At 39.7% G+C, this 13,798-nt stretch overlaps 1 protein-coding gene across 5 annotated transcripts in view; it reads right to left on the reverse strand.

The window, feature by feature from the left end:
* The window catches only part of npas2 (neuronal PAS domain protein 2), a 63,859-nt gene that overhangs the window by 38,762 nt on the left and 11,299 nt on the right, over positions 1–13,798 (reverse strand). For 2 of the 5 annotated variants that reach the window (XM_049591680.1, XM_049591683.1), the window contains exon 1: positions 854–1,519. The exons of 1 other annotated variant lie outside the window; for it this stretch is intronic. The gene's annotated coding sequence lies outside the window, so the exon portion shown is untranslated. Of the gene's footprint in view, positions 1–853; positions 1,520–13,798 lie in introns of those variants that run through there. 2 more of the 5 variants (XM_049591682.1, XM_049591678.1) reach the window with 2 other exon arrangements.

Consider the following 13,798-nt stretch of genomic DNA (forward strand, 5'->3'; position numbering starts at 1 on the left):
TCAAAGTGGCTAAAAATCTGAACATGTAAAAACATATGGTTAGTTTCTAAATTAAGTTAGGATCTCTGCTATAGGTAAAGCTTCCCTTAAGTGATAAGGAAACAGGAAATACTTCTATTGGTTACACACCTACGAATGACAAACAGCGGGAAGGCCCATGAGTGCACTCAATGACCCTTTAACTTTGAGTACAGCCTATAGTAAATAAGTTATTCTGCCACACTATACCCCCGGTCAAACAGAGGAAATCTCTCTCTTTCTCTGTAAGGATACGTCAGCTGCAAATAAGAAGCCAAAATGCTTTGTGAACAAGAAAACAGTGAGTTAGTCAGAGAAATGTGAACTCCAGTAGACTTAAAGCTGCCAGGTTGGGTAACATCAGCCTGACCTAAGCCCGCTGAGAAATTATTTAAGAATTTCTTTTCCTGTGACATTTAACATTTTTGCTATCTGACGTCTTAGAGGAGACAATGACGAAAATCCTTTCAGTGTTTTGCCATGAATGTCATCAGCAGGGGTTCAATGGAGGAAAATAGGTTATTTCAACCTTGTAACCAGGGCACTTGATGACTGTGAGCCGAAAACATGTAAGCAGCATTCAAGAGCGCTGTGTATGTGTAACGCTGGAGACTCCTGTGTTTGATCAAACACTGTATATGTTCAGCCTGCGCAGTCTGGGTCTCGTAGAAAATCTCGAAAGGGGCTCATCATGCAGTCAACCCCCTCTCCTTTAATTTGCAAAGAGGCCACTCGTGAACTTTGATGGTATGAACAGAGTAAGCGAGTGGCAGCAACATGACAACATTCAGCGCTCGTGACGCGAAACTCAAAGCTTTAATTAAATCTCACGTACCTTGAAAGGGGCTCCCCAGCAGAAAGAAAGATCCACGCTTAACTTTTATCAATCTAGTCATTTTTTAAAGGAAACTAAAGCATAGCAGCCGAGCGCAACTACCAGCGACAGACTGACCAGGCGAGCGCACTGAAAGCGTTAAATTGCATAACAACGCCTAAGTTAATAACGCGCTGTTATTAATCGCCGGTGAGCTGTCCGTGGCTTTGGCAGCCCTAATTTATCAACGACACACGGTCAAATTTCCCGTCCGTGGTCCCTTTGCTAGTTGCGGGCTGTGTCCGTCTATTTTCCAGGCACTGTACTCCACATCCTCCGCTGGCAGTGGCTTGTAAACAGGACCGAGTGGCTGAGAGCAGAGAAAGTAGGTCAGCTGGTAGCTCAATACTCGGCTAACGACGGCAGCAGCATAAGCAGTCGGCTGTGCAACACAACCGAAAGAAACCTGTAGTGACCGGGAGGAGGGGGCTGATTGTAATCTTTAACACGTGCTAAATGCATAATAGCCCCCCACTACATGTCATTTAGACTAGTGTAAACGAGACTGATCTATATGTGTAATTAATGTGTGTGACGCGGGTGTAGAAGTGTGAATGGTACGGTCTGAAGTGAAGCCTAATACCACTTGGCCATGGAAGCATGACAAGTAGCCTATAATCTATCAGGCTATGTCCACATTTATCCAGAGAGAAAAGCCCGGTGTTAACTCGCAAAAGTCAGAGACTGACATCGTGAGAAATGTACATGAATTGACCTGTCAGTCTACTGTATGAATCACATGTAGAAGAGGTGAGGGGAAATGGTGTCTCCTCCCTTCCAGCAAGACAGAGCAGATTAGCCTGTCTGACCCTGTTAAAGTTTATAAACCAGTTATTGCATTCTGGAAAAAAAAAAGAAACTGTAGGCCCAATAAAAAGATGACAATTCATAAGCAAAACAAGAAGCCAAAGGCTATTTGTTTTTCCCTCAAGTACTTCCCCACATCCTATGTTTTTTTTTTGTTTTTTACAACTTCCTTGTTGCCTTTTCCCTCAGCTGAAGTCCCAAATGTGGGTCAGCAGTCTGCATGACTAATTTCAAGGGCTCATAATGGACCAATGCCAAATGTTTTGCATCTGTCAAATGATCACAGAGATGGCCACAGATGCAGACATATGTCCATGTGTTAACAACTCTAAAAACAATTGAAAGTGAGTATTTAAGACAATCTATAAACTTTAAGACTATTCGGAGATAATGGGGAGGTAATCTATTTTTGATTGTCACAATCGTCAGTATGTTTATCATTCCACAGTTAAAGGGGGAGTTGGTGATCCTGGAGAAAGACTGTTAATATTCAATGTGAAGTTAAGCATGTTAGCATGTGCCAGATTTACCATCTCTCTCGCTCCCACTGCCTTTCTCTTTATACATCCATGGTCTTTCCCCTGTCCTGTTTACGAGCGCAAACGCCTCCTGTTGCTGATTGGTTGGAATAGTGTTGTGGGGCTCAGTCCAACTTTGTTTGTTTCCCATGTACAGTGCCAGGGCTGTTTATGAACACCAGATTTGGACTACCCTGGCATCATCAGAGTACATCCAAATGTGAGGTAGTCTGGAACCTCTCAGTTTATTTTCAATTTCCACGGGGTGTTATCAACAGGTGCAAACCAAAATGCCCCTGGAGGCAATTCCATAGACTTACAACCATTCAGAGCAATGAAACATGTGACATAGTGCTAAGCAACACATGCAAGTTGGGATGGTGCTTGGTCCATTTTTAAGCGGCAAAGAAAATGGCAGTCTGGTCACAAACTTGCTGTAATTACAGCTAAACAGTTCACTAAAATGTATCTCTGAAATAATTTGAGACAGGAAATAAACAATGCAGTAACAGAAAATATTTGATCAGCGCTACGTAGTTTGACAGTTTGATCTGAGTTTCATGAGCCTGGTGCATTGCACTGGATGGAGCAGACTGGTTGCAAGCACATCAAATCAGAGAAGCGAAATGTGTGACGTGTGACTTTTCAAATCTGGGCTGGTGACGCTCCTATGTCAATCATTGTGTCAAACCTGTATCATATTAAATAAATGGTTTGATTAGCCCAGCCCAGCCCACACCAGCTGAAATCTGTCTGAATGGGAGGGAAAGCAAATGAAACATGAGCTCACAGATTCATCTGGTTCCCAGGCTAAGAACAGACAGCTAACCAACCCCCTAATTTGACAAAACGCGTATTGGATTAGAATTGCTGACTGCACCTTTAATCTAATTACGCAGTCACCACAGAGACTACAGAGTATGTCAACAATTGGAGAAAAGTCATGTAGTGGATTAACACAGTTTTGTTTTGAGTAACTAAAGCTAGGAACCCCCTACTACTGATTTTAACTGTCATTTGGCTGTGATAATTGATTTTCAGAATTTAGATGGTAGATTACTGTTTTGTTATTTTCACAGCAAACTTGACTGTGGTACTGTGTTTTGCTGAGAAAATAACAAAATCTGAACAGAAGCATTTGCAATCTTGAACAGATGCTAAATATGTGACCCTGAGTCTTTTCAGTCTGAATTTCGAAAGTCTAATGTACTTCTTAGAAAACAGAAGAATGATGAGAAGGGCATTTCCACAATAGATGAAACTGTTAATTTTAAAGCTGTGTAATTAGTTTTTCTTTTTTTTTCTTAATAGTTTACAGTGGAACAACACTAAGAGTCTATAGCCACGCTAAGAGCTTTGTGAGGCTACACTGTGCAGCAGTGCCTTGAGCTGTATGTTAATTCTAGCATGGCAACATTCTTACCTTGGTTGCATACAGTTAATGTTCATGTTCTTTGTATCATTTTTTTCATTTGGATCGCCTATGCTGTTACATTCTATTCTACAAACTATATCTACTGTATAGCCCAGGAGAGGAATACCTCTTAATTGCTCTTCATGAGGTTTCTTCTGTTTTCCTTTTTTAAATTTTGGGGAAAGTTTTCCTCATCTGCTGCAAGGATTCAAGGGCAGAGGGTATTGTATGCTACAGACTGTAAAGCCCCCTGACGCAAATTGTGATGTTGGGCTATATAAATAAAACTGGCCTGATTACACTGACAATGCTAACAGGTTGACAAGTATTATGTTTATCATGATTACATGTCATGTTAAAGGTGCTAGCATGCTAAAATTAGCTGAATAGCAATAACCAAAAAAGTAGCAGAGGCTGATGGGAGATGAGTCAGATAATCATCAACATTATTACAGTTCATCATAAGGGGCAATTGAATGTCTGTGCCAAATGCCTTGACAATCTATTCAATAACTGTCGAGACATTTCACTCAGAATTATAAATATGGACCTTATCTCATGGTAGCACTGGGAGAAAAGTCATTAGGATTCATTCTCTGGGGTTCATGAATGTCTGACCAACATTTCATGGCAATCCCATCCATTAATATTTCAGTCCGAAACAAAGTGGTGGAACACCTGACCAACTGACCGACCGACAGACTGACACTGCCATTCATAGAACCACTCCTCTCAGCCTCTTGAAAAAGCACTGAGTGTGGGGGCTGACATGCTGCAATGATCCAGAGTCTGATTCAAACCGAGAACATCGGTGTTCATGCTATAACTCTTATGACACTGATCCACCAGGACACCAGCTGATAAGCTGTTTGTACACGATGATAATCACACTAAAGGATTTGTCCCTCTGGCCTGTATTGACTTAGTTGTGTCTGACAGACTTCCGATAAGAAACGTGTACTTCTGTCAGGCTGTTTGATATTTAGACAAAGCCTTAGTGCTGTTACAAGACAATTTTGTAACTAAGCTTTGATGCTGCCATCTCTCCTATAATCTTACAACATCCTTTCCTTTTCATGTTGGACGTTTTAGGTTGCATAGAAGAGTTTCCCTTATTATAGGTGGTCTTATGATCAAGGCCAGTTGTCATGTGAGTGAAGAGTGGAGACAATAGAGCATGTGACAACTGACTGCTTTGACATCAGACTATGACATCAGAAAAAGTTAAGTGCATGTTCCCGATTAGACATAATGAAGAGGGCGAGTGTTCGCTAGCCTGCTCTTTGAACATTTCATTTATAAGATTTAAAATATTCTGTATCCCCGTCAAGCACATGCAAAAAATATCAAGGATAAGCTGTAATATATAATATAAAGTAATGTTAAATACTGTGTGCACAATTCAACCTGAGCTGCACAGGAGACACAAAAATCTTTATCTGGTGTTCTGTATTTATGGTTCCCTGTGGATGTGTTTTATAGCTTTTTACAATATTACTTTTTAAAACAGAAAACAGTCTGTGGGTATGAGATTTCAACATCAGAGCCAACCAAATGGCTGCCTCTGCGTCTGCCAGTCCTCATTATTTGACATTTTAGGACCAGAATTTCTCTCCAGACGTCCATGGGCTCAAGACACAGTTATAGCAATGCTACATTTGCAGACCACTTGTTTCAATGGCCATCTTCGTGTAATGAGTCACACTTTCCCGCAGTTGATTCAGACTGCAGCTGTTGTAGTAGTCCAGGTTTCGATGACTGATTTGGCTTATGATGTGGTACCAGCATGATGCCATTTTAACCAGCTTGTGAGACTTGGAGCCACAACAGTACAGCCATTCTGTGACTTACACCTTCTTCATAAACCCATGATTACATATATGTGTCCTCAAAGGCATTTTGAATCTTTTTGTACTGAGGTGATAGCACTTAACTGTCAGTGGTAACTAACTTTAGAAGCAAATTTCCACTGTCTCACCACTGCTCACCGTGGCTGCTCCACAATACATACAGAATTTGAGGCCAGATGTCTTACTTGCGAAGTATGCCACGTTTACACCAAACACTTTCAGTGTAGTACACTGAGGGGGTAGTGGTGGGTAAAATAATTAATTCTTAGATGCATCGTGATGCAGACGTGAACAATTCAGCATCAAAACAGCAGTGCACTCCGCCTCCCCCTCATTATACTATGCTCATACAGGCAGTAGATTGCAAAATGCTTTCAAATTAATTAATGAATACATTTAACTTTAAAATAAAAAGGCTGTGGACCATTTACTATACAACAGTATGTAGTAATTTAATACTATTTTTGATGAAATACTACAGTATGCAATCACTGGACACCAGTGTTTGCAAAGTTACTTTTAAAATGTAATAGGTCATAGATTACTAGTTACCCTGTCAAAATTGTATTTTAAAAAGTATTTTAACTGTTTAATTACTTCATCAAAGTAATGTAACTTATTACATCTAGTTACATTTGGATTGGAGTTGCATATGGATACAATCCAGCTGATTTAAAAGCTTGGGTATGGAAGCAATTTCCATATAAGGTTGAAGGAGAATTGGACCTGGACAAAAGCCACACTGTAGGCAAGTAAATTCTTCTGTTAATTTAATTATGGATTACTACAAATACAGTGCACAGTGACACACATAGTGAGAAAAATAAATCATGTATAGAAGTCAAAAATGTTGATGCTTTGTGATGCATCAGTAATCGTTTCATATCAAATTGTTGCTCTCTGAATCGTAATCAGATCGACTCTCGAGGAGCCTGGCAATTCCCACCCCTATATGTTACCCGTACAGACATGTACCTAAACCATAGATCTGTTTAGTGTTTACACCACACACAGTACTCATATGTAGGTAGGGTTGTTACCAGATGGTAGTATCTGCATCACTGCTCCTTCCAGCTCTCACTGTATTCAGGGGCGAAAATCCCATTTCATTGTTGGGGGGGACAATAAACAGTAAAGTTTTAGAGAATAATTCCAGGGGGGACAAGGAAAAAAAGTTGTAGCCTGTCTTTTATACAGCATCTTTTACCGCAATTTGACGCTTTAATCTTCTCTCTATCTCTCCAACAGGCAGAGTGAATGTCTATACTTATGAGAAATGGCTTAACAACCAAACATTTCCTGCAATTAAACGGGTAAACTGGTTTATAAACAGTGTGCTGTCAGATCTGCCACTGCGCACCTCACAACCGTGCATAATAGTCGCGCGTAATGACTGCTCGGTTAGACTGCACGTCTTTCATGTTTGTCTCACTGACAGGTGGAGAGCCCACAGACAGGTACCCATAGCTATGCTCCGTCACAACCGTGCGTAATAGTCGCACGTAATGACCGCTCCTCATCTGTTAGACTGCACGTCTTTCATGTCTCACTGACAGGTGGAGAGCCTACAGACAGGTACCCATAGCTACGAGCCGCTCCGCCACTGACTGCTCTAGTCCTGTCCTCTCCCTCTTCTTTCTCTCCTGTCCTCTCTGACTATCACTAAACTCTGAGCTTAATCATTAGCTTTTAGCTTAGCAGCACTCGTAATTGAGTAGGCTTTTGAACAATGCAGGAGAAATGTTGCAGACAGTTTATATTATCAGCCTGGGCCTGGGGCTTGTTGTAACAGTAAATGGGATGTGTTGTAACTTGTGTAAGTTAAACTGTGTCTGTGTGAGTGAACATCTTACCCTGCGATGCGCGATGTGGACAGCGGTTCCAGCCACACGCTGCTACTGCTGCCAAGTAGCCCCGCCCATTGAAAAGAGTGTGGGATATACCACTACTAGGAATGGGAGGGGGGGACTAAATCTTTTAAGATTTAAATAGCACATTATTGCGCGATTATAATAAGCACCGCTTACATTGTGCTACTGCATTGTTCAAAAATTATTAATTGTGTCTCAAATTATTCTAGGGGGGGGGACAGATCTCCGGATCAATCTGCGGACTGCAATGTTTCTAGTTCCACCTTTTAGTATCAGATCAGTGTGTTAGGTACCTCAACAGAGGGTGTGGAAAAAACATGCAGAATGGAAGAGTTCTATTGGTACCATCAACAACTTTTGACAATAGAAACGGGAAACTAACAATTCTAATGTGTAACAAACTGAACCAAATTGAACGGAAACAAATCTTATGTGCTGAAACATTCAAGCATGTAACACTTTAGCCAGACCGAACACTGCGGGGCCACCAGGCACTACATTGGGTGCATTCAATTCCCAACGTCAGCTGTTTCTGAGTGGAGCTCCCACCGTGTAATTGCAATAGTTGTCCCAGTTTCTCTCATGTCTGAATGACATGAAAGTCAGGTGGACAGCAGTTTCCTCACAAATGAGGAAATTGTCAAAAACGAAACATCATTTACTGTATACGGCAGTGGTGACTCAACCTAGACAATGAGACTCTACAAATGATGCTGTCAGCCAGTGTAAACCAAGACCGGAAACAAGAATATTCCATTCAATTATCTGCAGTGTTGTTGCTGTCCTAGTGAATACACAGAGTATGAAATTACCCACCATGCATGTGTCAGTAAGCCTGCAACTAGTGTCAAATGTGTTACTAACACATTTTCTACTGTCAGCAGCAACACAGGAGCTCCAGCAAAACAACTATCATTTGTGGTTATGGCATCAAATGCCGTGTTTGCAGTTGAGCTGAATGTGGATTATAAGTTAATAATAGTCATCATTTAAATTTTAATCGTGATAACTTTCCTGGATTTCTTGTAGCAGACCAGATCAGATTTGTATTAAGTATCCTACTGTGCCTCAACCAACATTTATTTGCTGGCAGTCCTGCTGAGGAAATCAGAGTTAAAAGCAATCACATTTTTCTTTACTTACATTAAAACATACAAGCAAATTTGATTTTTTATAATGTAAGTCCATGTTGGCACATTTAATTTTCTTCCATTTAGTTTAATTTATTCAATTATTTAAATCTAATTATGCTTGGATTATAACTGACCCTAATAGTTTCTTGAGGCTTTAGTTCTAACAAAATTCTTTCAACACAATATATTCCCTAGCATTTTGATAATGATAAGACCCTATCGAAACACAGCAATAACAAGAGGAAACCAGGACTCGCTGTAAAATTCATTTTACTGTGAAATAGCAAAGTATTTTTTCATGAGCAGGACAATAAGGATAGGGAGAACCTAACTGACAAGAAGCTCTTAAAGGTCTTGCGTGATGCATTTAGTGGCATCACTGTAATGTTGCAGATTGTAACCAACTGAAAACTTGGTTTGTTTGACCTGCTCCTTATTGTATGCAGGCTCTTTCCCTGGCTCTTACCCACAAGTATTAGTATCAGATGATTTAACACTTATGAAAACATAATTATGAATATTATATTCCATTTCTGCCAAGTACTACACACTGGACCTTTTAATGTCTCCTCTGACTCTATCCTGACACAATCTGCAGATTTTAAAGTGTGCATTGTTTAATCTAATAAATAAATAAATAAGTAGGACTCAGCAAGCAAGTAAACTATTATAAAATTGTACCATCATTTGAACACAGCTTTGATCATCAAGTGTAGGAATGCATGCCAAAAAAAGTCAGATACAGGGATTTGACTTGGTTTACATTGCTGTCAGATCTTGAAAACCAAAAGCCAACATGAAAGTACCGAAGTTTACAAGAGCTAGAAATGTAATAATAATACACTTAATTGAAGGCATTTGATGCAGATGGATGCAATACAATGTGCTTCACAGAAATGACAAACAAAAACAAAAGACAGATGATAAATAAGTGATGGAAAAAGAGAGACAGAGCCTGTAATTAGACCACAGAGGGACATGGTTGCTCCATGGGGTGATGAGAGGTAAACTTCTAAAAACTCTGACCTCTGAGTTTGACATGCCAGATTTTCCTTACCAATAGTAGTAGGGATTGTAACACGTTTGCATTGTCTCTTGATAGTAGGGGTTCTTTAATAACACAACACACAAAATATAAATAAAATAAATAAAAAATAACACAAAATAATTTCTGAAACTCTCAAATGAACATTTTATAGTACACAGACTTCCTACTGCTAGCCTTCATGGATACCATAAAGAAGCACTTAAAGTTTTGTTACATAAATATCTCACCTAATAAATATGTGGTACCTTTAAAGGTCTCGTGTACGATTCAGTGACATCTAACAGTGAGGTTGCAGATTACAACCAACTGAAACTTCTCCCAAGTGCCAAGCATGTAGAAGAACTATGGTTGCTGACGCAAAAACGCAAATGGCCCTGTCTTGTGCCAGTGTTTTGTTTGACTGTTTTGGGTAACTGTGGAAAAAACATGGCCAACCTTGTGGAAGAAGGCCCGCTCTGTATGTACATATAAACGGCTTATTCTAAGGTAAGAACAACACAATGATTAGTAGTTTGATGTGTTTATACACAAATGAAAACATAGCTATGAATATTATATTCCATTCCTGCCAATACATCCCCCTTAATCCAGTGTTAAGAAGGCAACTTTGGGAATGTAGTAGGTTACAGATTACCACTTACCCTGTTAAAAATGTTACAAATTATGTAAGTATTTTAATAACCTCATCAAAGTGATGTGGACGGAAGAGGTGTGCAGTGGTTAGCACTGGCACCTTACAGCAAGAGGGCTCTGGGTTTGAACCCACCAGCCGGCTGGGGCCTTTCTGTGTGGAGTTTTCATGTTCTCCTTGTGTCAGAGTGGGTTTTTTCTGGATTGGCTTACTCCAACAGTCCAAAGTTAGGTTAACTGGCAACTCTAAATTGTACTGTGTGAATGTGCCCCTGTACCAGGATAAGCGGTTACGATAATGCATGAATGAAGAATCAAAGTAATGTAACTTATTTAAAGTAATTATTTTTTGATTACTTTTTTAGCAAATGTTTTAAACTAAGCATAACAGGTAAAGGTTTAACGTCGAACATTTCCATGTATACAGCATTTTCACCGCTGGTAAACTAGTGACTGTACAAGTCATTGTACAGTGATGTTAGAGCCCTTGTCTGATTTCAGAAGTTAAATATCATTATGAATTTTCTGCACTGAAAGGCATTCTTGTCTGACAACACCCGTCGGACGCCCGACTTGGCTTGGTTGCAGGTGTGGCAAACAAAGGTCGTTCAGTGCAATGTTCATTGATTTGACTGAGAGAGGGGGCGCAGATTCAGGTAAGAGAACCAATCAAAAACAACACTCAAAATGTGTGCCCACACAGCCAAATGAATGTCTAAATGTAGAGACAGCTCCTTGTAAGCCATCCTACCCTTGGTGGCGTTGCACTCAAATTTGTTCCAATGGCTTTCATGATGTTTTCCAAAAAAAAAAAAAAAGAAAAAAAAAAAAGTCATTCTTGCATGGCAAAAAACACGCAAAGCAGCAGAATGAATGTTTTATTGTACATAAATGCTTTTTACCTGAAAGAATATGTTCAGATGTAACACAAACACACATTACAGACATTTTGATTAGTAAATGTAATGTTATTATATATTTTTTCTCAGTAATTGTAACTGATTACAATTACATTTATTTTGAATGTATTACACATACTAGTTCCATGTAACGAGTTACTCCCTGAAATTGCCTAAATCCTACACCCTGGACCTTTAAAGTCATAAAGGTTTAATGGCATACTAATGCAGAGACAGCTACCACTTGTTATATAACATGACAAAGTCAACTAATAGAGGCTTTTTTAATTAAATGATGTTCAAAAAACATCTTAAACATCTTGTCTCATGTCATCCACTCAGCCATATGACAGCTTACACACTGTACACACAAAACAAAGATAAGAAAGCAAACAGTGCCAGAATGATGATATGGAATCATTCTGAAGTGAAATGCTTCGCCAGCAAGCAACAAGTGTGAGACATCTAAGATTCATAAAGATCTCCCACATTTTACTGCATTATTCACCATCCGCCTACATAGAGATTAGTTCTGCTCTTATGTAGGTCATGCTATTGGATGATGAGATGACATTTAGTGCTCATAAGCAGGCCTCACTACATAATAAATGTTCAGTGTTCAGGGCTTCACACCCTTTACCTCTGTCCAGACTGCTCGTCTTTACTTCAGTGGAAAAACTGGATTATTTTAATAATCACACCGACACTAAGCCATATTGCCTCCAGCTACATCTGTGATCTGGTATTGATGATGTCATCGTGGCCCTCTGCTGAAGCACTGACTGTCATTAATTAGACTGTGGCACTGCTGTTCGCTCTGTGTTCCCATGGTAACAATGTGTGGTGTCTACTTTCCCCCCAACCAAGGCAGCTATGTCCATCAAGCCACTGGTTTCCATTTTCTTCTGGTCCAGGAGATTTTTCATGCACACCTCAGAAGCCCATTTGTTAGTCTGATTAATATTAATAAAGTGGCGGGCAACCGTTCTCGCTGTATGCTTTGATTCCTCATTATAACAGCCTAAATCTTCTCAATACATTGTACACAGCAGTGATGCATGATTTATTACTGGGCTGAAAGATGGGCTACGGAGATAATTTACTGTTGCAGCTTCGAAGTAATATCTCCTTGTTTTTCTTTTAATATCAAAACATATTTGATATAAAGAATGTCTCAAATAACAAATAAAAGGAATCCTAAGTAGATGAAATGCAGCAGATTGGTCTGAAAATCAGAATAGGTAAAACAAAAAACAAGCACTTTGATTCACGGTACATAATCTCCTGTGAAGATGAGGTAACAAATAAAGCCTTATTTTAAATAAGTACATGATCAAAACTTAAAACTGGAAAGATAGACATTGCGGGTGAATGCCTCACACTCCTGAACTCTTCTGAGAGCATCACATCGGCAGCAGATGTTCTTCCTGCAGCAACTACAGAAAATCTCCTTATTACCGGAAATGGTGTCTCATTTCTACATAACCATTCTTCAGTCCATTCTAACAGTTGGCTGGTTACACAATGTTCAGGTCAAGGACATTTTGCACTTGAATTGAATTGAGTCTCAGTATACAGTAGGTGGAGGAGCACTGACTACAACTTCAAATGTTATCCAACTGCTGAGCAGGGAAACTGGGGGAGAAAAAAAAAAAATCACAGATGGGACTATTTGGGGACATTCTCGGCCAAAACAGCATTTTCTTCCATTGAGTACCCAATGGAAAAAGGAGGCACTGGCCAGTAAAGAAACTAATCGTCATGCCCCTCCTCAGCAGTGTTTTCCCACGAGCGCTGTCCGTTTCGACCAAACAGCAGCTTCACACTAATCCTCCCCTGGGCAACAGCTGAACTCTCGCGCTCACTGAGCTTTACCCGCCGGACAATCCTGTCACAGTGCAGTTTAACATATCCTCACCTGCTGTGCATTCAGGAAAAAACACATGCCCTTTCCCCATGTTCTTCATAACTGCACTTATGTAAACATCCTGGATGATGTACTTAAACTATATTTTTGTGCTGACATTATAGGTCAAATAATCAGTCAATCAAAAATGACTTTATATGATCAGTTAACCTTTCAAGCAAAAACAACAGACATAGACATTTGCTGAATCTAGCTATAAAATATTTTTTCATTTTATCTTTACAAATCAGACACTTTGGTCATCTGAAGACATCAGTTCTGGGCTCTGATTAAAATGTGATTGGAGGCACTTTATAGACAAAATCAAAGGTGTACTGTGTAGGGGTTGCAGGGCTTAAACTTTAAACTCCTGTGTGCCAAGCTTGTAGGAGAACTCCAGTGGCCAATGCCAAAACACAAATAGCCCAATATAGAGCCAGTGTTTGGTTTATCTGATCTGGGCCACTGTATAACAACATGGTTAACTCCGTGTAAGAGGGCCCGCTCCATGTATGTAGATATAAACAGCTCATAAGGTAATAACCAGAATTATCGCCTCACAGTTGTATGCCTCGGCGAACCTGTCAAGTTGCAATTACAGTTTAAAACAAAACAGGGTTGCTTTACACACATCTTTACTCCTGCAACACAGAATATCTATGCCATCAGCACAGTTTGAGGATGGGCACCAAAGAACAAGTCACCAATTCTGACCAAATCTTTAACCTTTAACCTTTGGGATATAAAATGTCATCACTTCATCATTTTATCCTATTAGACATTTGTGTGAAATTTTGTCATAATTAGCACATGACTTTGTAAGTTATAGC

This window comes from Epinephelus fuscoguttatus, linkage group LG12, assembly GCF_011397635.1.
Source record: "Epinephelus fuscoguttatus linkage group LG12, E.fuscoguttatus.final_Chr_v1".
Lineage (NCBI taxonomy): Eukaryota > Metazoa > Chordata > Actinopteri > Perciformes > Serranidae > Epinephelus > Epinephelus fuscoguttatus.